At 42.5% G+C, this 27,990-nt stretch overlaps 1 protein-coding gene across 18 annotated transcripts in view; it reads right to left on the bottom strand.

Moving 5' to 3' along the window:
* Positions 1 to 8,808, bottom strand: part of ncor2 (nuclear receptor corepressor 2) — a 190,275-nt gene extending 181,467 nt beyond the window's left edge. For all 18 annotated transcript variants that reach the window (XM_070447011.1, XM_070447005.1, XM_070446998.1 and 15 more), the window contains exon 1: positions 8,624 to 8,808. The gene's annotated coding sequence lies outside the window, so the exon portion shown is untranslated. The remainder of the gene's footprint in view (positions 1 to 8,623) is intronic.
* Between the last annotated feature and the right edge of the window lie 19,182 nt (positions 8,809 to 27,990).

A 27,990-nucleotide genomic window follows, 5' to 3' on the forward strand; every position in this document is an offset into this window, starting at 1 on the left:
AACTTAGCTATTATGCACATAGCAACATGGTCTAGGTAAAGGCGCCAATTCAACAGCGCACTGATGTGTTTCAGAACCATGGACAATGACCACTATCCAACACGGGAGAAAGTGCATTTGTTATAAATTAACATTTTTTATTAGTGTTGCACCATTGTTCTTATGTAATATAACCATATACAATTTTGGTAGCAAGTCTTAGAGTGACGGACTGTGCCATCCCCACGGCCTCCACAATGGATCAGTCCACTCAGATAGGCCCAAATCATACAGGTGTCTYTCTTGTACACCATGATATTTTTGTATTTAATTTTTTGTTACTGCTCAGCTAAAGAAATCTCAGGTTGACCAACAGCCTATCGACCAAACAATTGACCAGTCGACTAAATGGGATCYGCCCTAATAAGGCCTCATTCCTACAGAACAGTTTTTATTAGGTTAACGTAACATTTTAAACTCATGTTTAAAAGAAAAGTCTGTGTGGTAGATCTCAGCTTGCTTTTTGTCTATGAAAGTGATCTTGACACAGAAAAGGTTGGTGACCACTGGGCTAGAGCTAGCAATGAGTAGGTGGTGCAGGGACAGGGCTCTAGCACTAAGGGGACACCAGCTGTGCTAATAAACTTGATCCTCTCTCGATCAGTAGATGTCGTGAGACACATTTCAGTACCAAAAGGAACAAAAATTCTAGTACAAAACGATTTTACATATAATAGTATCAGAAATTCCTACATCGCATTTGGAAAGTATTCAGACCACTTGCCTTTTTCCACATTTTGTTGTTGCAACCTTGTTCTAAAATTGATTAAATTGTTTACCACCCCCCCCCCCCCATAACGATACCCCATGAAGCAAAAACAGTTGACATTTTTACAAATTTATAAAAAAATCWAAACTGACATTTACATAAGTATTCAGACCCTTTACTCAGTACTTTGTTAAAGTACCTTCGCACCTTCTTGGGTATGACGCTACAAGCTTGGCACAGCTGTATTTGGTTTCTCACATTCTTCTCTGCAGATCCTCTCACGTTCTGTCAGGTTGGATGGGGAGCGTTGCTGCACAGCTATTTTCAGGTCTCTCCAGAGATGTTTGATTGGGTTCAAGTCCAGGCTCTGGCTGGGCCACTCAAGGACATTCAGTGACTTGTCCCGGAGCCACTCTTGCGTTGTCTTGGCTGTGTGCTTAGGGTCGTTGTCCTGTTGGAAGGTGAACCTTCACCCCAGTCTGAAGTCCTGAGCGCTCTTYAGCAGGTATTCATCAAAGATCTCTCTGTACTTTGCTCCGTTCATCTTTCCCTCAATTCTGACTAGTCTCCTAGGCCCTGACGCTGAAAAACATCCCCACAGCATGATGCTGCCAGTGCCGTGCTTTTCCAAATCATGTTAAATCAATTGAATTTACCACAGGTGGTCTCCAATCAAGTTGTAGACAGCTCAAGTATGATCAATGGAAACAGGATGCACCTGAGCTCAATTTTGAGTCTCATAGCAAAGGGTCTGAATACTTAGAACTTATTTACATTTCTGTTAATTTATAATAKATTTGCAAAGATTTCTWAAAACCTGTTTTCACTTTGTCATTATGGAGTATTCAATGTAGGCGGAAAGAAATTGAGGGGATTGTTTTAAAATCCATTTTAGAATAAGGCTGTAACGTAACAAAATGTGGGAAAAGTCAAGGGTTCTGAGTACTTTCCGAACGCACTAAGGTTTTGGTATACCTTGCAACACTACAAGCAAGGTGTTGTAGCAAACAATGAATTTCTTCAGTCAGCTGTTCGTCAATATTTTAATACAGGTCTTCATCCATAACCATCGGTTAKAACAATTATAAGGAAATTGTGCCAGCCCTACTCACACGCATGGTTAAATCAGATCAGGCCCTAACTGTGCAATGTAGTAGGGATTTGTAGATTCCAACAGGCCAATATTGTACACAGTGCAGTGCATAAAATTTGGTCGTGAACCACAATGACCATAATCCATTGCACACCCACTTGTCCGGTCTTTGTGTTTCTTTCACACCTGCTAAGTAAAAGAGACGCGCGATGGAGAGGGATAGAGAGCAGTTGCTTCGTAAGGCATCTCTACCTGAAAATACATGATCTAAGTGATTGATAGTTGGTATTCAGCAGTCATAAAAAGATGCCTTATTTACTTTGAAGAACTACTAAAATAGTGATTTCACAGACAGCATAGGCAGATGCTCTATAGAGATTAAATAATCAAATAAAACAATGTAATATACACAAAAACTGAAATATTTTTAAGTAATGTGATTAAATAATGGTTAATTAGTGATAAGTAGTAATGGGCAGTCACTACCATCAAGGGACTTTTATTACTTGTTTTATTGTTGTTACAGCATTCAACTCACATAATGCAGTGCTTAAAAAATAAATATATATATATCTCTTAAAAAATATAAAACCGTAATTGAACCAAAACAGAACGGACCTCAAAATGCACTACTTAAAGCTGAAGTTTTAACGAGTCTGCAGACATTTGAATGGAGTCCCCACTTTGCTCAGAGGACGTGCAGCAGATAATTCTGTCAGTTATATGAAATGATCCAATTTTGTACTGTCACTAAATATGATTATATTTATTTTACAGTTAAGGTGAAATCTTATAGTAAGACGATTAGAATTTTATTGTTACTATATTTAGCACAGCTCAGTGTTCAACACCATTGTGCCCTCAAAGCTCATCACTAAACTAAGGACCCAGGGACTAAACACCTCCCTTTGCAACTGGATCCTGGACTTCCTGATGGGCCGCCCCCAGCTGGTAAGGGTAGGTAACGACACATCCCCCACGGTGATCCTCAACACCATGGGCCCCTCAGGGGTGCGTGCTTAGTCCCCCCCTGTACTCCCTATTCAACCACGACTGCTTGGCCAAGCACGACTCCAACACCATCATTAAGTTTGCTGGCGACACACCAGTGGTAGGCCTAATCAAATTACCACCCGGATTATTTATATTGCCCCTGCCCCCCCTCCTCTGTTTATTATCTAAGCATAGTCACTTTACCACTACCTACATGTACAAATTACCTCGACTAACCTGCACCCCCGCACATTGACTCGGTACCGGTACCCCCTGTATATAGCCCCGTTATTGTTGTAATCTTGTGTTACTATTTATTTTTTACTTTATTTCGCAAATATTTTCTTAAATTCRATTTCTTGAACTGCATTGTTGGTTAAGGGCTTGTAAGTAAGCATTTCACTGTTGTATTCGGCYCATGTGACAAGTCAAATTTGATTTAGAAAGCATTTCAATCATTTCAAGCCTGATTCCCCCACGTTTCTTGAATAGTGGGGGAAAAATATGATCTTTCATAACTGTACTGTGTGGTTGTGTCCTCAAAAGTGACTACAGCTCAGTAATCTATAACTACTTTTCACAGAAATGTGAGATTTTAATATTTCTGGCAGTATAAGCATTGCTATGTACCYTTTATGGCCCTCATGATAAATAATAACTTTTGGGTATGTCTATTTAGGCGGTAATCTACATTTATCAGGTTTTAAAAGAAGGCTAAACAACCTCTTCTCACACTACCTTTGATTAGCAGCCGACTTGGTGAGCTCAATCCCTGCTTGGATCAGAGGATCCTGTTTAATAGAGGAGCAAGACTGAACTGCACTTCAGGGTGGGATTTCCTTCAGAGACCAGAGTCAAACTCAGTAAACCTCTATACCTTTAAGCTYCAATAATAGAGATTCTCCCACCCCCTCAGTTTCTTGTCAGTCTTGAGCAGAGAAGCATTCAATGATGCATCAATAAGCACAAAATAAACAAGCTATTTAGGCTGCCACAGAGCATTATGGCTTTACTCAATTTATAGGAAGTGTTTGTAATATGCCTGACATACAATGATGCATAAAACAATCAACTCAGAGGAAACCATATCAAGGCATACTGCAGCCAATAGTAGATGAAACCACAGCTCTTTAACGAACTGTTCTCTAGGCCAGGGCTCTCCAACCCTGTTCCTAGAGAGCTACCGTCCTGTAGGTGTTTTGCTCCAAACCCAATCTAGCGCACCTGATTCTAATAATTCTCTCATTGATAATCCGATTCAGGTTAGTTACAACTGGGGTTGGAGTGTAAACCTACAAGAGGGTAGCTCTCCAGGAACAGGGTTGGAGTGAAAACCTACACGAGGGTAGCTCTATCAGGAACAGGGTTGGAGTGAAAACCTACAAGAGGGTAGCTCTCCATGAACAGGGTTGGCAAACCCTGCTCTAGGCACTCTTGCAGTAATCAGAATTTGATATTCGATTGTAAGACGACTCCACAACAATATTATTTATCTAGACTATTTATTTTTCTCAAAATGCCCATCAGAGTGGCTTGACCTTGTTCAATAACCACTACCGGCATTTCATATTATAAAACCTACAGGAGGGTTTCTCTCCAGGAACAGGGTTGGCAAACCCTGCTCTAGGCACTCTTGCAGTAATCAGAATTTGATATTCGATTGTAAGACGACTCCACAACAATATTATTTATCTAGACTATTTATTTTTCTCAAAATGCCCATCAGAGTGGCTTGACCTTGTTCAATAACCACTACCGGCATTTCATATTATTCAAATATACTCTGAATGTCATTTGGAGCTAATTTCCCTCAGGCCTTTTATTGTAATTAAACACTTGGCCTGGGCTCTGGCATTTAATACCGCAACAGAAAGCATGCACTTGACCTTATTAACTATGGTCTGAGCCTCAAAGGGCCAATAAAGAAATAAAGATCTTAGCCCAATTTCATGCTCCCTCAAATTATGCTGACAGTGCAATTTCACTCGGTTTATATTAACCAATCAAGATGTGGTCAGATATGTAGAGCTAACTGTAAAAGAGGCTCATATGTAGGCCTCTGATAGACCCCTTATAAATGAATGTCAGTAACCCTTTTAACGCTAAAATATGAGTTTGCTCTGCATTATGATTTCTGAATACATTGTGTAATAATTGCTATTCCATAAATGATCCTACAGAGAGATTTACAGAGTCAGTTCTTTTCTGACCATGATAGCTAGTAGAAGTATGCCATAGTAGAGATTTGCAGGTTGACTGAGGTGAGTAATGTTTAGGGTTAAGAAACTGCCATAGCTCTATCGTGACATGAGATATGCCTTTGTTAATTTCTTCATGAATTTCTCTGTGCAGCACAACTTTCACTTCTGTCCCAAACCAGAACATGTTATATAGTTAGCTAGCCTTTCATCTGTGCTTATACATCTTGTATAATATGTCAACAAAGCTGTTTGTTTCTTATAAAAGCACTCCAAATCTGCAAAATTGTGTAAATGTTCCTTACAAGCCAGAATGTTGAATAAAATTATGCTTAAAATGTACTCTACCAAGTTGTCTGTGCGGTTTGTCCTTCTGCTGCTCGAAATTTGAGACAAAATATCCACAGGAAAGTATTGTTTAGCCAACRTTTTAGAGAGCGGGCAGGGATATTTAAGCAATAAGGCACAAGGAGGTGTGGTATATGGCCAATATACCACYGCAAATGGCTGTTCTTAGGCATACACCACAAACCTCCGAGGTGCCTTATTGCTATTATAGACTGGTTACCAACGTAATTAGAGCAGTAAAAATAAATGTTTTGTCATACCCGTGGTATACYGTCTGATATACCACGACTGTCAGCCAATCAGCACTCAGTGCTCGAACCACCCAGTTTATAATGTTRGTTTTGCACCTAGGTAAAGTAAATGTTATATTGGATATTCGATTCTCTCGTCAATAGCTATGACAATGAAAAGTGTTGTCTAAACATCACTGTTACTGTGGTTACTCCATGGATATCAGTCTGAAAGAAGTCGCTGTTAAAAAGACACAATAGTCCCTACAAGCCAGAATGTTGAATACAATGATATTTAAAGATACTTCACAGGATGTTCGTGCTGTTGGTCTTGTTGCTTGTATTTTCCATCTCCTGATGATGCATTTCATGTGATGCACAATATGTAAACAATAGCTGAATGTAACCAAACTTTGTTGACCAGAGCMCGTTTTTTCACTATATTGGATCACTCCAATATATTGATATCACTCCGCGGCGGAGGYATACATCCTAGGTGAGGATTTACAGATTGACTCCCGTGTACACCTGTGTCACGGCTGCAACAAATGTTCTCTTTCATTTACTCGGCGGACGTCCGTATGGTTTGAGGTAAGTGTAATATCTCACGTGGAAGTATACTCACTAGAGCAGCTGGCCACATGGCCAGCCCCTCCTCGAGTGCTCCACTCACTACGGTTGATCTGTGATTTGTCGTGCTTGTGTTTCGTTAGCATTACACTACGACTCTGTGTGCATCGATTAATATATTGGTGGCTCTTGCTGCCACAAACTGTATTTACCTTACACAACTTGCCAACTAGCTTGTTTTCTGTGTAAGATTTTATTTTTACACCTTTATTTAAGTAGGCAAGTCAGTTAAGAACAAATTTTCAATGACGGCATAGGAACAGTGGGTTAACTGCCTTGTTCAGGGGCAGAACGACAGATTTTTACCTTATCAGCTTGGGGATTTGATCTTGCAACCTTTCGGTTACTAGTCCGACGCTCTAACCACTAGGTTACCCTGCCGCCCCAGGTAGCTTAGTGGTTAGTTGCTAATTACTTTTACATGCTGTCCCCGCGCTGTAGGCGTGGGTTCTCTGCTTATTACCCTACACAGGTTCTCTGCTATTTCCCTTACACGGGTTCTCTGCTAATTCCCCTACAGGGTTTTCTTGTTCTTTCTGCTGCAGAATGTAAGAGTATGGTGGTGGGCTGCCACTACGTTGAGACATTAACTTCGGAGTTCCTTAACGGAGTTACTCCATCATATGGTGCTGTTTTTTGTTTTCTGCTTGGATATTGTAGAGATATTGTAGAGAACGTGTCTCGCGGCCATGGGGTCTATATATAGGGGCAGAACCCAACCGTGACACAGGTGTACACGGGGGTAAATCTGTAAAACCTCCCATCGGATGTATCCCTCCGCCACGGAGTGATACCAATATATTGGAGTGATCCATATAGCTCACATAACCGTGGTTAAATACGTAACACTACCCTGTGGATATTTTTTCGGATTACCTTCCACATCAGGGCAGAAATCAGCAGACAACAGGTGAAGTACGTTCAAATTAAGTTTATTAAAAAGTCTGACTTGATCAGACTATTCACAAAAAGTGAGACAACATGTTAGAGATGAGGAGTCCTCGGGTGTGTTTGTAAATTCACTCTGGAGTGCAAGAGTGGGCTCTGGTTGTTCGTATATTCAGAGCATTTCGCTCTCGGAGCATTCAGAGTGCACACTGGACACTCTGGCTGGGGAGTAGGGTAGAGCGTTCTGACCTCACAACGGCAGTCAAGCACCCATGCTAACTGGCTAGCTACTTCCAGACACAAATGAGAGAACACCACACTCTGACCATTTTACTCGCCCTAGTAGAGCGTTGGTGACTGTAACTGTGCTGCTTGCCACAATTGTATTAATTTTTTTGCAACGTTTACTGACACCAGTCATATTCAACAGGTGTTACGCATTTGTAAATTCACCAGTTATTCTGTGCTCTAGCACACTCAGACYAGAGAGCTCTGAAATCAGAGTAGATAGCCATAGTGAATTTAGGAACGTTCCCGTTCACTCTCGGAAATGAAAATTTTACATTCGGAATCAGGGGAGGATGGAGAACACCACACCTCTTTTTCTTTTTATAGAATGTTATATATTGACATTCGAATATCCAACATTAAACTAATTTTACCTTGGTGCTGAAACAAACAATATACATACCCCAGCTCTCTAAAAAGTCAGGTAAACAATACTTTCCCTTGGAAATTTTGTCTCAAATTTCGTGCATAAGGACACAAGCACAGACAACCGGTAGAGTACGTTTACATGTCATTCTATTCAACATTCTGGATTCCAAGGAACATTTACACGATTGTCTCAGGCTGTAACGTTAGTTATACCAATTAATTGTACATTACAGCCTGACTAATCAGACTGAGAGGATCCCCCACGTCAACAACAACCAACGTGTATCAAGAGCGCAGTGTTGACAAGCTTATGACACAAATCAATGAATGTCTGGTATACTAGGCGTTGCTAGCTAGCTAACTGATTAAGTGTGGCCATTGCCCACTATATAGTTAGCCAAATGGATAAAATATATTACGAAGACACGTGCGTTTTAGGAGATGCCTGATTGGTGACTAACACTTACCAGTTAGCTTYCTAACTAACTAACTAGTCTAGGTAGCGAACGTTAATGGTTTGCTGTATTATGACAAGGTTTAGCAAGTCATCAAGTTAGATCAACCAAGTTATCGAGAAAAGGCTCGCTGTACAATCCAGTAAATCGAATTATTTATGCCAATTAACTAGCCAGCTAACATTATTTGTATGATAACGTCATAGTTAGCACTTGTTAGCTAGCACTGTTTAGCGCTGTGTTAGCTAACTGACTCGAATCTATCCTAACAAATGATACTGGTTTGGCTACGGACGGTAGCTAGCTGTAGCGTGTCAACCTTAGCGCCCGTACGGGTGATAGCTAACGTTAGCTAACAAATACCGTGATGAGTATTATCTTACCGTATTATTCCAATCTTTGTATGTTGTTTCGAATGTTGTACTAGTTTCCGTTTTGGTAGGGCTTTGTTTTTCCAGAAATAATCCACACGAAATAAGAGTTTTCGTTCTCATTTACTCCACTCCTTTCTAACATTACTTGCGGCAAATGTCGCGTCTACTCTCCCGGAGAATGGTGCCGAAACGCCTCTCTTGATTCAGCTCTTTCGATAGGTCGCATGTTCTCGCGCTCTCTTGCTCTTTCCTCTCACTCAAGCCCACTCATTCAATCAGCCAAGTAAGCATTTTCCATATTTAGTGTTTCTCGAGTGTACCTCTACCTCTGTGCTGTTTGATGCCCAGACGGGGAACAAGCTGTGAATACTGTGACTAACATTGAACAATAGTATTTGGGAGATCACAGCATCCCATGCTGTTAAGCAGATGATGTAGTGAATGCCAGTGCCCTGTTAATGATCGGAAACCGTTCTCCTCTGGATCATCTGGACCTGCCCTGCCGCTGAACCACCACATCCTTCTAAACATCTTACAGAAAATACACACATAAATTACAATTGAGGAACTTTAGATTTTAGAGAATCTCTCAGCAAGAGAGTGAGTTTGACCCTTATAAACAAAATCCCAGAAAATATTATTCACCTCTTAATCCTAGATTTGGCATAGCCTACATTAATAAATTGTCCTATTTCCATTCTCAGATTTGAATGATGTCATACAGTTTAAACAAGGTAACATTATTCTCTCTAACTATACTTGTTTTTGTCACATTGGGAGAAACATGTTTTATCTTACCTACATGTCAGCTTCAGCGTGCTGCTCCATGTCAGATGAGATTTGTTTTTCTTTCCTGTGTTTTTCTTTCTGCGCTGTGGTTTGGGAGACCCTGTCTAACAACCACCATAACCAACATCTCTCCATCCACCCATCACAGAGCAGGAAAGAGCTCTGTTTACTTCAGATGGGCTTTCTGGACCCTGGCAGTATGGCTCACTAATCTATCTCCATCTTTGCAATGCCCAATTAGTCAGCTCAATGATAAAGTACAAAGTGTTTTCAGTTGCCAGTTTTTATGTCCACAGCTGTGCTTCATCAGGAGCAGCAATCCCCCGCCCGCAGTGTTAACCTTGTGTTTAGACAAAGTCTTAAAGGCTTTCAATGGTTTTCAGTATCATACTTATTTTACCCTTTCTGATGAATGTAATATACACTACATATTGCATAATAAATAGCAAAGAGGTTAATTAAAAGGCACAATCGAATGAAACCTGTTAATTGTTATTGTTATACTTGTTTATTACAACAGCGGCACAAATAATAGAGACTACAGTAATCATTTACAACCTGCCTTGGAGGGAGCCAATATATTTTTGCTGTTTTATTTTCAGAAAAGTAAAGAAAAAACTAGTGTGAGTAGTGGTTACATTTCAAGATAAAAGCACCTTCTCTCAATATGACTCCACCAGCTCCACCGACTGGAAATATGAATTTCAAAGCTTCTCTGTTAATAGATGCACCGAAGACAGTCATTAAGCAAATCAAATAAATGATAAACAACTGAAAATACCTGGGAAAAGAAAGGGAGGATGAAATGTCAGAAGAATGAAAGCGTTGAGCAGAGAGGCTCTCAGTAGAGAAGCTGGCAACTGGAGTTAACTAAGTTAATTGAGCTCCCCTTCGCAGAAGATCAGCTTTGATATCAAACCACCTCCTGTCGAACTGCCACCCGCTGTAATGGATGGCAATTTCATTGTGTTATACTTCTTCTATGTTCAATTTTATTGTGTTATAATGCAGTATTTCCTGCATCATAACAGCTGTGAATGGGACCTTGATGATTGTTGCACTACTTTTTATCCATCACCATGTTTAAATCTGCATTATCACTTATACTGATCAAAATATACTGATATACAGTAAATAACGTGTGAGAATGTTGACAATTGTATTATAATGGTTTCCATGGGCTGGGAAGTCAGTTTTTTTTAAATACTATAAAACTAGCAGTTGGCTATTTGTACTCATCTTGTCAAGGCTAAGCCAATGTACTACAAATTCAAATTTGAAGCAATATCAAATATAGTCTCATATCGTTATGTCCCGTTATGTTAAGTCCCTTAAAAAGTAATGTGGCTCAGCTTGAATGTGATGTTTAGGTGATGGATTCTTTGTGGCATCTACTTCTATATATAACATCAATATAATTACATGCCAGGTTCTTGCTTGGACTGTGATGTACATTTCAGGCCCAGACATAATTAATTCTGCCAGTCCTGGCATCTATTATAGTCACAACGGAGCTCAGGTCAAGCATTCTGGGAGAATTATCTTTCCCCTCAGACTGAGACAAATAAAATTGTATTTGTCACAGGCGCCAAAAACAACAGGTGTAGACTTTTCCGTGAAATGCTTGCTTATGAGCCCTTTCCAACAATGCAGAGTATAAAATCATAATAAAAGAAAAATAGTAACAAAAGAGGAATAAAATACACAAGAATGGAGCTATATACAGGAAGTACCAGTTCACTGTGCAGGGGTATGAGGTGTTTGAAGTAGATATGTACATGAAGTCAGGATAAAGTGGCTAGGCATCAGGATAGATAATAATAAGGGTATAAGACCTCCTCCCTGTAGGCTGTCTCATCATTGTCGGTGATCAGGCCTACCACTGTTGTGTCATCAGCAAACTTAACGATGATGTTGGAGTCGTGCTTGGCCACTCAGTCGTGGGTGAACAGGGAAGGGAGTACAGGAGGGGACTAAGCATGCACCCCTGAGGGGCCCCGGTGTTGAGGATCAGCGTGGCAGATGTGTTGTTGCCTACCCTTACCACCTGGGGTGTACCCGTCAGGAAGTCCAGGACGCAGTTGCAGAGGGAGGTGTTCAGTCCCATGGTCCCCAGCTTGGTGATGAGCTTGGAAGGGACTATGGTGTTGAACGCTGTGCTGTTCGGAGGGAATGATGACCCTTTTATGGGCTCCTGACTAATTGTGCTATTTTGTGACGCTGATCTTAACTTTTTTGTACATAATGTTTCTGCCATCATTTCCTATGACAGAAAAGAGCTTCAGGACATCAGATCAGCTGTCACTAACCTCCATTTGGACGAAGACTTCTACTTCAATGAGTTGGAGGCGAAATACATATTGATTATTGCAGACCAGGCCCAAGTCCCGGCACTCGAAGAAGGAGACGTGCAGGATACCTGACGAGACTACACCGGAGAGTGAATAAATCGCCTATACCCTCCGTTCTATTGGTGAACGTGCAATCACTGGAGAATAAACTGTATGAGCTCCGTTCGAGACTATCCCATCAATGTGATCTGGAAAACTGTATTATCCTATGTGTCTCCGAGTCGTGGCTGAACAAGGACATGGTACATAAAAGTTTAGCTGTTTTTTCTTTACGTTGGCAAGACAGAAGGGCTGCGTCAGGGAAGCTCAGAGGAGGGTGTGTGTGTCTCTTTGTTAACAACAACTGGTGCGCAATCTATAATATTAAGGAAGTCTCAAGGTTCTGCTCGCCTGAGTTAGAATACCTCATGATGTAGACCACACTATTTACCAAGAGAGTTTTCATTTCTTTGTAGCTGTCTATTTACCACCACAAGCCGATGCTGGCACTAAGACCGCACTCAACAAGCTGTATAGGGACATAAGCAAATAAGAAAATACTCACCCAGAGGCGGCGCTCCTAGTGGCCGGTGACTTTAATACAGGAAAACTGAAATTAGTTTTACCTATAGTAATTTCTACCAGCATATCACCTGTGCAACTAGAGGCAAAAAACCCACTAGATCATCTTTACTCCACACACAGAGACATACAAACAAAGCTCTCCCTCGCCCTTCCATTTGGTAAATTTGACCATAACTCTATCCTCCTGATTCCTGCTTACAATCAAAAACTGAAACAGGAAGTACCAGTGACACGCTCAATATGGAAGTGATTTGATGAAGCGGATGCTAAATTACAGGACTGTTCCGCTAGCACAGACTGGAATATATTCCAGGATTCATCCGATGGCATTCTGGAGTTTACAGCGTTAATCACCGGCTTCATTATTAAGTGCATCAACAACATTGTTCCCACAGTGACCGTAAAAACGTACTCCAACCAGAAACCATGGATTACAGGCAAGCTAAAGGCTAGAGCTGCCGCTTTCAATGAGCGGGACACTAATTTATAAGAAATCCCGCTATGCTCTCCGACGAACCATCAAACGGGCAATGTCAATTCAGGACCAAGATCGAATCCAACTACACCGGCTCTGATGCGCGTTGGATGTGGAAGGGCTTGCAAACTAATACAGATTACAAAGGGAAAACCCAGTCGCGAGCTGTCCAGTGGCACGAGCCTACCAGACAAGCTAAATACCTTCTATGCGCGCTTAGAGGATAGCAACACTTAACTATGCATAAAAGCACCAGCTGTTCCGGATGACTGTGTGATCACACTTTCCGTAGCCGATGTGAGTAAGACCTTGAAACAGGTTAAAATTCACAAGGCCTCAGGGCCAGATGGATTACCAGGATGCATACTCAGAGCATGCCTGACCAGTTGGCAAGTGTCTTCACTGACATTTTCAATCTCTCCCTGACTCAGTCTGTAATACCTACATGTTTCAAGCAGACCACTATAGTCCTTCTGCCCAAGAACACCAAGGTAACCTGTCTAAATGACTATCGCCCTATAGCACTCATATCTGAGGCCATGAAATGCTTTGAAAGGCTGGTCATGGCTAACATCAACACCATCATCCCAGACACCCTAACCCACTCCAATTCGAATACCGCCCCAACAAATCCTCAGATGATGCAATCTCTATTGCACTCCACACTGCCCTTTCCCACCTGGACAAAAGTAACAACTACATGAGAATTCATTTTTTTAGGTATTTTCTTAACTGCATTGTTGGTTAAGGGCTTGTAAGTAAGCATTTCACTGTAAGGTCTACACCTGTTGTATTCGGTGCATGTGACAAATAACATTGATTTGAATGCTGTTCAATGACAACAGCTCAGCATTCAACACCATTGTGCCCTCTAAATTCATCACTAAATTAAATACCCTGGGATTAAACACCTCCTTCTGCAACTGGATCCTGGACTTCCTGAAAAGCCACTCCCAGGTGGTAATGGTAGGGAACAACACATCTGCCATGCTGATCCACTACACGGGGGCCCCTCTTGGGTGCGACTGTGTGGCCAAGCACAACTCCAACACCATCATTAAGTTTGCAGACGACACGACGGTGGTAGGCCTGATCACAGACGACGATAAGACAGCCTACAGGGAGGAGGTCAGAGACCTGTCAGGGCAACAACCTCTCCCTCAACTTCAGCAAGACAAAGGAGCTTATCATGGACCACAGGAAACGAAGGGTTGAGCATGCCCCATCCACATCGACTGTTGTGGAACAGGTTGAGAGCTTCCCCCTCAGGAAACTGAAAAGATTTGGCTTGGGCCCTCAGATCCTCAAACATTTCTACAGCTGCACCCTTGAGAGCATCTTGACTAGCTGCATCACCACTTGATATGGCAACTGTTTGGCAACCGACCACAAGGAGCTACAGAGGTTTTAGGTTTTATTTATTTGCGCCAAAGAAAATAAGTGAAAAACAAAACAGTACAAATAAAAAACTGATAAAAACAGGTTGGAAGCCCAAAAGGGCTTATATGAAAACCACACCATAAATATAAGTACAAAATAAAGTTTGTTCAATCAGTTAAATTAACTATAATTGTACATGATATACTCAGTATACAAGAGGGTAGCGTGTATGGCCCAGTACATCACTGGGGCTGAGCTCCGTGCCATCCAGGACCTCTATACCAGGCGATGTCAGAGGAAGGCCCCAAGAATTGTCAAAGACTCCAGTAGGCTTGGGCGGGATACCGTATACATCCTTATTCTAACATTGATGAGGATTTTTATTTATTTAATCAATCTACACACAATACCGCATAATGACAAAAACATTTTTTTTTACATTTTTGCTAATTTATAAAACATTTAAAACAGAAATACCTTCTTTACATAAGTATATACACCCTTTGCTATSAGACTCCAAATTGAGCTCAGGTGCATCCTATCTCCATTGATCATCCTTGAGATGTTTCTACAACTTGATTGGAGTCCACCTGTGGTAAACTCAATTGACTGGACATGATTTGGAAAGGCACACACCTGTCTATATAAGGTCCCACAGTTGACAGTGCATGGCAGAGCAAAAACCAAGCCATGAGGTCTAAGGAATTGTCTGTAGAGCTCCGAGACAGAATTGTGTCAAGGCACAGATCTGGGGAAGGGTACCAAAAAATGTCTGCAGCATTGAAGGTCCCCAAGAACACAGTGGCCTCCATCATTCTTAAATGGAAGAAGTTTGGAACCACCTATATTCTTCCTAGAGCTGGCTGCCTGGTCAAACTAAGCAATTTGGGGAGAAGGGCCTTGTTCAGGGAGGTGAACAAGAACCCGATGGTCACTCTGACAGAGCTCAGAAGGACAACTAACTCTGCAGCCCTTCACCAATCAGCCCTTTATGGTAGAGCGGCCAGAAGGAAGCCACTCCTCAGTAAAAAGGCACATGACAACCCATTTGGAGTTTGCCAAAAGGCACCTAAAGACTCTCAGACCATGAGAAACAAGATTCTCTGGTCTGATGAAACCAAGATCGAACTCTTTGGCCTGAATGCCAAGTGTCACGTCTGGATGAAACCTGGCACCATCCCTATTGTGAAGCATGGCGCTGGCAGCATCATGCTGTGGGGATGTTTTTCAGTGGCAGGGACTGGGAGACTAGTCAGGATTGAGGGAAAGATTAATGGAGCAAAGTACATAGAGATCCTTAATGAAAACCTGCTCCAGAGTACTCAGGACCTCAGACTTGGGCGAAGGTTCACCTTCCAACAGGACAATGACCCTAAGCACACAGCCAAGACAACGCAGGAGTGGCTTCGGGACAAGTCTCTGAATGTCCTTGAGTACCCAGCCAGAGCCCGGACTTGAACCCGATCGAACATCTTGAGTTTGAGTTTGAGTTTATTTTATTTTTACAGGGACAGTGCACATTAATCAACGTTTCAGTAAAAGTGCCGGTTTTAGCCAGCCGGCTAATTTTCAACCGCAGTCCCTGGGCAGGTTATTAAAAACAATTACAATATAGACAATCATTGAGCAGTGAGCACACGCAGAGAAACATAGGACAAGCAAGACATAGCATACAGACAGAGCAACATAGAACAAAAAGCAGCAAGACAAAATTCATAAAAGCAACAAAGTGTTTCCACACCTCACAAGCTACAGACAACAGACAACATGGAAAGCGGCAATACACAGCTAGGGATTATGCTCACAAATCTGATTGACCTTTAGCCATGCATTTTGTGAAAGTGTGATATGTGGTGCAGTTATCTGTGTCTGATGGCAGTGTATTCCAGACATGGGAAGCTCTCACAGAGAAAGCGGATTTACTAAAGGTGCTTTTCCTTAAGGGAACTATACAGTCACCTCTCATGGCAGACCTTGTGGATCTGCTGCCATATGTTTGGGTTTTCTGTTTAACAAAAATACTGAGTGGAGGGGGAGCCAGGCCATTTAGGATCTTGAATACAAGACATGCGTCGGTGTATTGCACAAGATTTTCCCAACTCAGGAGCTCATGCTTTCTGAGGATGTAACAGTGATGATGGCTATTGGGCTTCCTATCAAGTTTGTAGACAGACTGAAGTTTGTAGACAGACTGAATAGGTTTTAATGTTGTACAGCAAGCTTGGGCCCAACTAGTCAAGCAGTATGTTAAGTGAGGGAGTATCATAGATTTGAAGTACAGTTTTGCTACCTCTGTAGTCAAACAATTTCYTATAAATCAGAAATTAGRTAGGTTGAWTTTGGTTATCTGAATTACCTTTTTCACATGCTTTTTAAAAGAGAGGTTGGAATCAAGTATGATGCCAAGGTACTTAAAATCAGATACCACCTGGAGCTTCTCCCCTGACACATAGACATCTGGCTCAGTAGCATCTGTTGCCCTCTTTGTGAAGAACATGCGGTCACTGAGCCACTTTGTAACCTGGACCATTACAGACCATTACAGTTCTTGTGCAGCTTGTTGTTTGCTCTTTGCATGCACATATATCACTGTATCATCTGCATACATTTGAACTTCAGACCCAGTACAGACAGAAGGCATTTATGTACAGGCTGAACAGGAGGGGCCCCAGTATTGACCCTTGGGGCACGCCCACATCATAGCTAAGAGTGGAAGACAGCTCATTGCTCACTCTGACACACTGAGTTCTGCCTTCAAGGTATGATTTCATCCATCTCAAGGCATCGGGGGAAAAGTTGAACTTGGACAATTTTGTGATGATAATCTCATGGTTAACAGTATCAAAAGCCTTCCTTAGGTCCAGAAACACAGCCCCAACATCGCCCCCTTTGTCCATCTTGGACTTCACATTTGTTGGCCATTTCTGTGGAGTGTTTCGCTCTGAAGCGAAACTGCATGGAGTGTAATGTGAAGGGGCTGTTGTTGAGGTGGGCAATCGGTTGTTCTGCTACACACTTTTCAACAACCTTTGACACCACAGGTAGTATACTAATGGGCCTGTAGTTACTCACGTCAGCAGGGTCGCCCGATTCAAAGATGGCCGTTATTATGGCCGACTTCCATACCCTTGGAAACACCCCCAGACCAATAGATGTGTTGGTGACCTTAGTAATGGGGCCAACTACTCTTTGTAGTTTTTAAGAAAGGTAGAGTCCAGCCCAAACACATCTTTGGCTTTAGAGTTCTTTAGTGAGCTAATCACCTTGTTCATCTTTGACTCAGAAACCTCCCTTATGATGAAGACAGGTTGAGCGTCATTCACTAGCACTGAGCCCAAGAAACCAGTGGAGGGGTTCTGTGTCAGTACCCTGACAGAGTCAATAAAGTAGGAATTGAAGGCTATTGCTATTTTGACTGCATCCTGTGTTAGATTGTTATTCACCATGATTTCTAGTCTTTTTGCAGTGTTACTATGGTCATTCCCTGTTAACTGTTTTAGATTCTCCCAGAATCTGTTATGTTATTAAACTGATCAAAAAACACACTTTTGGTGGAAAGACACCTTTGGAAAGACACCTTTGGAGAGACCTGAAAATAGCTGTGCAGTGACGCTTCCCATCCTACCTGACAGAACTTGAGAGGATCTGCAGAGAAGAATGGGAGAAACTCCCCAAATACAGCTGTGCCAAATTTGTAGCGTCATACCCAWGAAGACTCAAGGCTGTAATTGCTGCCAAATGTGCTTCGCCAAAGTACTAAAGAGTAAAGGGTCTGAATACTTACGTAAATGTGATATTTCAGGTTTTTCTTTTTTAATAAATTTGCAAAAAATGTCTAACACCCTGTTTTTGCTTTGTCATCATGGGGTATTGTGTGTAGATTGATGATGAGGGGTGGAACTATTTAATAKATTTTAGAATAAGGCTGTAACGTAACAATGTGGAAAAAGTCAAGGGGTCTGAATACTTTCCGAATGCACTGTATATACCTCAATTACCTCGTATCCCTGCACATCGACTCGGTACTGGTACCCAGTGTAAATAGCCAATTTCTCATTACTCATTGTTTATTTATTCATTGTGGTATTATTTTTCTATTTATTCCTTGTGTTATTATTTTTATAGTTTTTACAGTTTTTCTGCAATTTCTTTATTTTTTTCTCTGCATTGTTGGAAAATTCCCTTAACTAAGCATTTCACTGTTAGTTTACACCTGTTTGCGAAGCATGTGACAAATAACATTTGTTTTGATATGTAGTCTATGAACTGCATTCTCACATAGTTATTTCCCCTCTTGTCCAGTTGGAAGAGTGCAGCTTGAAGTGCAATTGAGATTTCGTCATCTATCGATCTGTTGGTGTGGTATACAAAATAGAGTGGATCCAGGGTTTCTGGGAGGATGGTGTTGATGTGTGTCCTAATCTGCCTTTCAAAGCACTTCATAATTACAGATGTGAGCGCTACTGAGCGATAGTCATTTAGGCAGGTTATCTTGGAGTTATTGGGAACAGGAACAATGGTGGTCAGCCTGAAACATATTGGGATTACAGACTGGGATAAGGAGAGTTTGAAAATGTCAGTGAAGTCTGCGCATGCTTTGAGAACGCACCCTGATATTCCGTCTGGCCTGGCAGCCCTGCGAGTGTTAACCTGTTTAAAAGATTTACTCTAATCGGCCAACTAGAGCGAGATCACACAGTAATCCAGAACAACAGGGGCTTTCACGCAAGACTCAGTGTTGTATTCCCCAAAGCGAGCATAAAAGGCATTTAGCTCGTTTGGCAGTTCTGCATCACTGTGCATCTCACGGCTGGGTTCCCCTTTGTAATCCGTTATCGTGCCACATACAACGAGCGCCAGAGATGGTTTAATAGAATTCCACCTTACTCCTATATTGTCCTTTTGGATGTTTGATGTCTCGTCTCAGGTTGTAGCAGGCTTTCTTGTGTGTGCGTGTGCATCCATGTCCTAGTCCCGTTCATTGTAAACAATGGCTCTAGCCTTTAGCCCAGCACGGATATTGCCTATAATCCATGTTGTTGTTTTATTTTGGGGTGGGGTGGGGGSMGMGGGGGTTGAATACGCTCGTATAGTMGCTGTGGGGACGACGATGTCATCTATGCACTTACTGATGAAGCCCATGACTGATGTGATAAACTTCTCAATGCTATCAGATGAATCCCGGAACACATCCCAGTCAGTATTAACAAAACATTGTTGTAGCCTCGCTTCTGCTTCAGCGGACCACTTCTGTATTGAGTGCATCACTGGTACTTCCGGTTTGAGGTTTTGTTTGTAAAAGGAAGCAGGAGAATAAAGTCGTGGTCAGATTTGCCGAAGGGAGGACGAGGGAGGGTCTTGTATGGATTTCTGTGGGTAGAATAAAAGTGGTCTAGAGTTTCAGCGCCCCCAGATGCGAAGGAGATGTGTTGGTAAAAGTGAGGTATAACGGTTTTAAGTCTCCCTGTGTTAAAGCCTCCGCCCACCAGAAACACTGCCTCTGTGTGAGTGGTTTCTTGTTTGTTTATGACCCTTTACAGTTTGTTGGGCCAAAGTGATTTTGGCTTGTGGAAGGATGTAAACAGCCATGATAATTACGGATGAGAACTTTCTTGGTAGACAAAAGGGTCTGCAGCTTACCATGAGGTATTCTATATCAGGTGAGCAAAAGCTCGAGATTTCCTTCACACTGGAAGTAGCGCATAAGTTGTTTATGAAGAGGCACACCTCCCCTTTGGACCTTCCCGAGGCCGCCTTTGTCCGATCGTGCTGCTGCATGGAGAAACCACTGAGTTCTACATACACAGAGTCATCCAGCCACGTCTCTGCAAGTAATATAATATTGCAGCTTTTCAAGTCTTTCTGATAGGAGACTCTCGAACAAAGCTCATCTATCTTATTCTACACTGACTGGACATTTGCCAATAGAATGGAGGGGAGTGCCAGTTGATTTTCTCTTTGTCTCAGGTTTACCAGGTGACCGGCTCGTCTACCGTTTCTATGCCTGCTGCATTTTGGTAACCCATGAAACAAAGGAATGGGGCCCGGTATGAACAAGGGAACATCTGAGTTGCAGTTGAGGTCTAATGTCCAGAAGTGCTTGGAAATCATATAATAGTATGAAATTCCTGTACAAAAAAAAGTTAAGATGAACACACTGTCACTGCGCTACAGTGAGACAGGATGGACAGCTGATCGTCCTTGCAGTGGCGGACCACGTGTAACAACACCTGCCCAGGATCGGTACAACACCTGTCTCTTATACACATCTAGATGTGTATAAGAGACAGGGGTTTAAACAAGGTTTCCCATGCTTGTTCAATTAACCATAAACAATTCATGAACATGCACCTGTGGAACGGTCGTTAAGACAAAACAGCTTACAGACGGTAGGCAATTCAGGTGACAGTTATGAAAACTTAGGACACTAAAGAGGCCTTTCTACTGACTCTGAAAAACACCAAAGAAAGATGCCCAGGGTCCCTGATTACCTGCGTGAATGTGCCTTAGGCATGCTGCAAGGAGGTATGGGGACTGCAGATGTAGCCTGGCCAATAAATTGCAATGTCCGTACTGTGAGATGCCTAAGACAGCGCTACAGTGAGACAGGATGGACAGCTGATCGTCCTTGCAGTGGCGGACCACGTGTAACAACACCTGCCCAGGATCGGTACAACACCACACCTGCGGGACAGGTATAGGATGGCAACAACAACTTACACCAGGAATGCACAATCCCTCCATCAGTGCTCAGACTGTCCGCAATGGGCTGAGAGAGGCTGGACTGAGGGCTTGTAGGCCTCTTGTAAGGCAGGTCCTCACCAGACATCACCGGCAACAACATCACCTATGGGCACAAACCCACCGTCGCTGGACCAGACAGGACTGGCAAAAAGTGCTCTTCACTGACGAGTCGCGGTTTTGTCTCACCAGGGGTGATGGTCGGATTCGCGTTTATTGTCAGAGGAATGAGCGTTACACCGAGGCCTGTACTCTGGAGCGGGATCGATTTGGAGGTGGAGGGTCCGTCATGGTCTGGGGCGGTGTGTCACAGCATCATCGGACTGAGCTTGTTGTCATTGCAGGCAATCTCAATGCTGTGCGTTACAGGGAAGACATCCTCCTACCTCATGTGGTACCCTTCCTGCAGGCTCATCCTGACATGACCCTCCAGCATGACAATGCCACCAGCCAGACTGCTCGCTCTGTGCGTGATTTCCTGCAAGACAGAAATGTCAGTGTTTTGCCATGGCCAGCGAAGAGCCCGGATCTCAATCCCATTGAGCACGTCTGGGTCCTGTTGGATCGGAGGGTGAGGGCTTAGAAAGCCATAAATGTTCCACGCTGCTGAAATTAACTCACAGTGCAATGAAGTGTATTTTTTTTATTGATAGAATAGATACAAACATTCACAGATATGACATAATATCTATTTAACACTATGAATTAGTTTCTCATGTATTTTGTACAGGACTCAATACATCTGAAATCTCTTTATCAGTGTGGCTGTAGTGGTTGGTGTGACAGACATATTCACATTTGTTACAGGTCCAACTGAACCCCTGTAATGAAATTGCCAGCGTTGCTGGAGCTCTAATCAGTGAACCATTTGTTAGCTTGGAGAGATTCCAATATCACAGTTGTGATATTAATGTCCTACATGAATTGTTGAAATATCCAATCCCTCTTCCAAATGAAAAAAAACATGTTCGAAAACTATAATTCACCGTCTTTGATGTCATTGAAGGTGCTTTGAGTTCAAGAGAGGACCTACAGTACAACATACAGTATATCTTATTGTTTTCAAATGGATTGCAGGTCTTGGCAGTAACACTCGGAAAGAGAATTCAATAGATAGAGGAAAGCCAATGCAAACAATAAAACAACATAAAGGTCTATCAAACAGATGAAACCAAAACATTCACTTCTCAGCAATGTAACATCATTAAGATATATTACCGTACATATGATGAAATCAGGCCATGGAGTATGCTCTTTAAGCACAGCATCTTTTTTCCAATGAAGATTTTGTTGTTGAGCCCTGCAGTAATGTTTTGTTTGTGGCTGATGGTGGTACTAGCTCTTCTTATGGCCTTAGACACCACACCCAGGATAGAAGATGTTTGTCAGCTATTGAACCACATGGTCAATTATAGACCCCAAACACTGATCTCTGTGTGTATGAGTGGCATGCACATTTACATTTGCCCTGCAGTGAAGATAAAAGTTTGATTAGCCTGTTAGCCATCTCTGCTAGCACAACAACGACACTGGAGGACTTCCTCTCTCTCTCCCAAAGACAAAGCTGACTCTGGCTCCTGCTCCACACTAAAAAGCTTTTGGTTTTATTAATTTATTGACACCGGGGCCTGCCAGTGTAGCTGCTAAACTGCTTGCTGACTGTACACTCTACTGCGTCATTGTAGAGGGTTTGCTAACGCGTTAGTTCTATTAGCTTTGTTGACTATGATGTTAGATAATATGGGGACAACGATGTAGGCTGTGTGTAGTGGTTATGATATGAAGGTTTGGTTTGGAAAGTTTTTTTTGCTTGGTCACAGACAGCTGAAGTCCACAAGCGAAGGGAAAAGGTGAGAGAGGAACATAGATGCTTGAAGGAATTACAACAAGCAAAGTGATCATGCTGTGTGAATGTGGCTGCTATGAAAGTGAACTGTGTTTGGGTGTGATCAGGCCTGTATTCATTCCGCTGATTCTGTTGAAAAACGTTTCAAACGGAACGAAATGAAATGGGGATAAACCTACCTGAATTACGAAACTTTTGTTTGCAACTCGTTTTCAACTTGTTTGCAACTGTTTGACTAATGATTACCTAGATCAGCTAGATGCAGGCAAGGCGTGAGCAAGGCGGTATTGAATGTGTCACTGTCTGTCACCTTGATTACAAAAAATTATCTCGACCTGTGCACCTACGTTGTAAACTTTCATTCATAGGCTAGGTTGCAGCAACCGTGTGATGAGAATAAGGAAAATGTTAGTATCATGTATTAGCTTAAACCTATTAATGTTATATTGAGCTGGGTGAACGGAATGTGAATGATAGTCATCTAATACGTATGCTGTAACAGAAATAAGGTCACGCTCGTAAAAATACTTATCGTCCTCCGTCATCTTAAGGGGAACTCTTTTCATATGGGTGGAAGTTTGTGTGTGTGAGTGACATCTGGAGCAGACAGGTCTCCTGGCTACAGAAACACAATGTCTGCTTGTCTTCCGTAATGGTCCAGGTGATCTCTAAAAGTTCTCTGGCCTCAGAACAAATCAATGAATAGAAATAGCGCTGCAGTGCAATATCATAGTTGAACTAGTGCTGATTTAAACTGATATTTATTTTATACTTCTCTATGTTTTGATTATGAATAAGTCAGCCCAAACTAATATCTATGAAAGAGCAATATAATGACATGAGGAAAGAAGTCTTACTCTCTCTTTCAGTCAAAATGAAATGTCTGGCATCAAAGGAAGCATGCACAACACACGGCACACAAACGGCACACACATTATACACACACAGCTTTGTTTTTGTAAKATTTCAGGGCACACACATACATCCGTATTGGGGCGTCCCGGATGGAGGAGGAATATATCCTATTCAGCAGCTTCTGTCTGTGTCTGCTGACATCAAGGTCACAACTAACACAGCCCTGCTAGAGAGGGAGGCAAAGTACTCCACCATACAAGACTCAACCAAGCGCCTGTRGGCTTCCTGTAGAAATGTTGCTGCAGGAATACAGGGTACTCTGAGAGTAGAGCCACTGAGCCAGAATACAGAGTACTGTAGCAGCAGCCTTGTAAGAATCCACTGCCTGAACATTCACTATTTTCTATCATGGTTTAATCTTCTCACCCCTATCTTTCTATCACCGACAAAACAATAATGTATTGATTTCGTAATTGTCTCTGAATTTACGTATTTGTAGAGATTTCTACAGATAAATCATACTGATAAGCATTAATACATAAAGTGACGTATCATTACAATAGATACAGTAGTTATTAAAGAATATCATATGACAATTATGATGCCATAACCCTCATATAACTGAACTGGATACAGAAACAAAATACACCACGGCTATCAGAATATGTTATTTCAGTTGACATAATCAAAAACAACTTATGTTTGATTGTGTAAGAAAGCCTCTATGACACAATCYAAGAACAGCCTGAATATCCTATTTACAGTAAGAGTGTTACCCAATCTCGGTCCTGGGGACCCCAAGGTCCACGTTTTGTTTTTTGTCCTGGCGCTACACAGCTGATTGGAATAATCAACTCATCATTAAGCTTTGATTATTTGAATCAGCTGGTTAGGGCTAGGGAAAAAAACTAAAACGTGCACACCTTGGGGTCCCCAGGACCCAGCTTGGGAAACCCTGCAGTAGGAGGAAACAGAGCAATGGAATAAGCTGAGTGGTCATCGTATGAGTGTAACAAAGTAGGAATTTAGACCTTTGCTGCCAGAGCTCTAGTGAGTCACATTCAAGTGGAGAGATTCTCTTTGGATATAGGAGAAGTGTGTGTGTGTGTGGGCAGGAGAAATATGATATAGAAGTAGCGTTTCAGCCATGGCGCATTTCTGTTGAATACCAAAAAAATGTATCTGTCCTCCATGGAAGATCCTCAAGAACCTTGAGGCTGAGAAGCAATGAATGGGAAAGACTGTGTGTGTGTGTGTGTGTGTGTGTGTGTGTGTGTGTGTGTGTGTGTGTGTGTGTGTGTGTGTGTGTGTGTGTGTGTGTGTGTGTGTGTGTGCTGTCGTGTATCTGCCTTAAGCAGTGCACTTTCTCTCCACTTGTTTGGACACTTGTTTTTTTTTATTATGTTAATAATTTGTGCCCAGTACGCTGGCAATAATGTCCCCATTCTCAGGCATTTCCTCACAGGGGTCAGAGATGCTGGGTCATTAACACACAGGACATGACCTTTAGCCTAGAAGCAGTTTCTTTCAGCATTAATCTGAGTCAGCCAGCATCCAGCTCTGATAATGGCATGCTAATTAATTATGCTCTTTTGAGAAGAGTCAGCCATGCACCACCAGGCACAATGGTTGACTGGTTAACCCCTCGCACGCTGGACTGCTCACTCACTCACTCACTCACCACACACACACATTTTTAATAATTTATCAGACACTCTTATCTAGAGCGACTTACAGTTAGTGCATTCATCTTAAGATAGGTAGGTGGGACAACCACATATCTCTTTAAAAAAAAAACATTTTACCCCTTTTTTCTCCACAATTTCGTGGTATCCAATTGGTAGTAGTTACAGTCTTGTCTCATCGCTACAACTCCCGTACGGACTCGGGAGAGGCGAAGGGAGCCAGCCGCACCAATGTGTCGGAGGAAACACTGTGCACCCGGCGACCTGGTCAGCGTGCACTGCACCCGGCCCGTCACAGGAGTCGCTAGTGCGCGATGAGACAAGGCCCTGCCGGCCAAACCCTCCCTAACCCGGACGACGCTGGGCCAATTGTGCGTCGCCCCATGGACCTCCCGGTCMCGGCCGGCTGCGACAGAGCCTGGGCTCGAACCCAGAATCTCTGGTGGCACAGCTAGACCACTGCGCCACCCGGGAGGCCACAACCACATATCTCAGTCAGAGTAAGTACATTTATCCGCAATAAAGTAGCTATCAGCAAAGTCAAAGCTTGTAATGGGGGGGAGTCAAGTTCACGAACGGCAAACACAAACACACATACTTACACACATAACTCACACATAACACATAACTCAGTAAAGTATAAGCATGTGTACAGATAATATCTGTAACACCAGCATGATTACATTAATTCAATACATTTTAATATCCCCCCCAAAAAATATCACACTTCCCTTTTATGATCTGCATGATTTACTGACAGGCAGGATCAGTATCTAACATCGTTTTTTAAAAAGCTTTGTTTGGGTGTCCTAAGTAGAGCTTGTAACAATGTCATGTGTACTTTATGTCAGAGTACAGGAACAGAAGATGATTTATAAGCTCTCTGGAACATACCAATATACCTGTGTGTGAGTGTTTTAGCTGCACGTCAGTCATCCTCTCTCTCTTTCCCTCCCCCTCCATCCCCATATCACCCATTCATACATGTGTAGACTATACATGATATACCAAAAGGACTCCCACAGTCCCAGTTAATACATATGACATCAAATATCTCTGCTCTCGTCTCTAGTTAAATGTTGCCATAAAAATGGGAAGCGTCATACTGAGGCAGAGCCAGGWAATGTATCATGTACATTGGGGGGTGTCATTATGGCGATGTGAGGGAACAGGCCCCACAGTAAAGGGCAGGGGTGTCATCCCTGGGATCATTGACTGTATTTATGGGTCTATATGCCCCGGGGGACTGGAAGGCAGAGCCCATTCCCCTCCTCTCCTTTTTCTTCCCCTGTCAGTAGCGTCTGGCTGTGGCATGTGTAACCATGATCACAGCCCTGCCTGTCTGGATGTGGCATTATTGAATAAATAAATTATCCACCCCCTACTCCTTCTTGTCCTCCTCCTCCCCTTCTCTTTCTCTTCACTTCCCCCTCCATCAACAGTTTGGGGTGGCTCAGATATAGCAGCCTGATTATGATGGCACCTGAGAAGAAGGCAGACGTTTTACGTGCCCCCAACCGATTGTGTTTTTTTGTTTGTAACTTATTTTTTTACCTATTTTGTAAATAATGTTGCCGCTACCGTCTCTTATGGCCGAAAATAACTTCTGGACATCAGGACTGCGATTACTCACCACAGACTGTCAGAATCCTTTTTTTCCTTTAACGAGTCTGACGAGGCTGACATGAACGATATACTGCTTTCTTGGGAACAGGCCCAGATCCCTGTGATTTGCGTGAAGAGGAGGCGGAGAAAAAGGTGCCAGAGGGCGGGCTGCCTTCTGAGAATTCGTAAGCGATCGAATAAACCCCCACTTCCTTCCACTCTGCTAGCAAACATGCAATCTTTGGACAATAAAATAGATGACCTACGCGGAAGATTAAACTACCAACGGGACATTCAAAACTGTAATATCTTATGCATCACGGAGACGTGGCTGAACGACGACACTATCAACATACAGCTGGCTGGTTATACGCTGTACCGGCAGGATAGAACAGTGACGTCTGGAAAGACAAGGGGCGGTGGACTATGTAGTTTTGTAAATAGCAGCTGGTGCACGATATCTAAGGAAGTCTCGAGCTATTGCTCGCCTGAGGTAGAGTATCTCATGATAAACTGTAGACCACACTATCTACTTAGAGTTTCCATCTGTATTTTTCATATCTGTTTACATACCACCACAGTCAGAGGCTGGCACTAAGACAGCATTGAATGAGCTGTATTCCACTATAAGCAAACAAGAAAACGCTCACCCAGAGGTGGCGCTCCTAGTAGCCGGGGACTTTAATGCAGGGAAACTTAAATCCGTTTTACCAAATTTCTATCAGAATGTTAAATGTGCAACCAGAGGAAAAAAACTCTGGACCACCTTTACTCCACACACAGTGACTCATTCAAAGCAATCCCTCGCCCTCCATTTGGCAAATCTGACCATAATTATATCCTCCTGATTCCTGCTTATAAGCAAAAATTAAAGCAGGAAGCACCAGTGCCTCGATCAATAAAAAAGTGGTCAGAGGAAGCAGATAATAATCTACAGGACTGTTTTGCTAGCACAGACTGGAATATGTTCCGCGATTCCTCCGATGGCATTGAGGAGTACACCACATCAGTCATTGGCTTCATCAATAAGTGCATTGATGACGTCGTCCCCACAGTGACCGTACGTACATACCCCAACCAGAAGC

The sequence above is a fragment of the Salvelinus sp. IW2-2015 genome, linkage group LG15 (genome assembly GCF_002910315.2).
Source record: "Salvelinus sp. IW2-2015 linkage group LG15, ASM291031v2, whole genome shotgun sequence".
NCBI lineage: Eukaryota > Metazoa > Chordata > Actinopteri > Salmoniformes > Salmonidae > Salvelinus > Salvelinus sp. IW2-2015.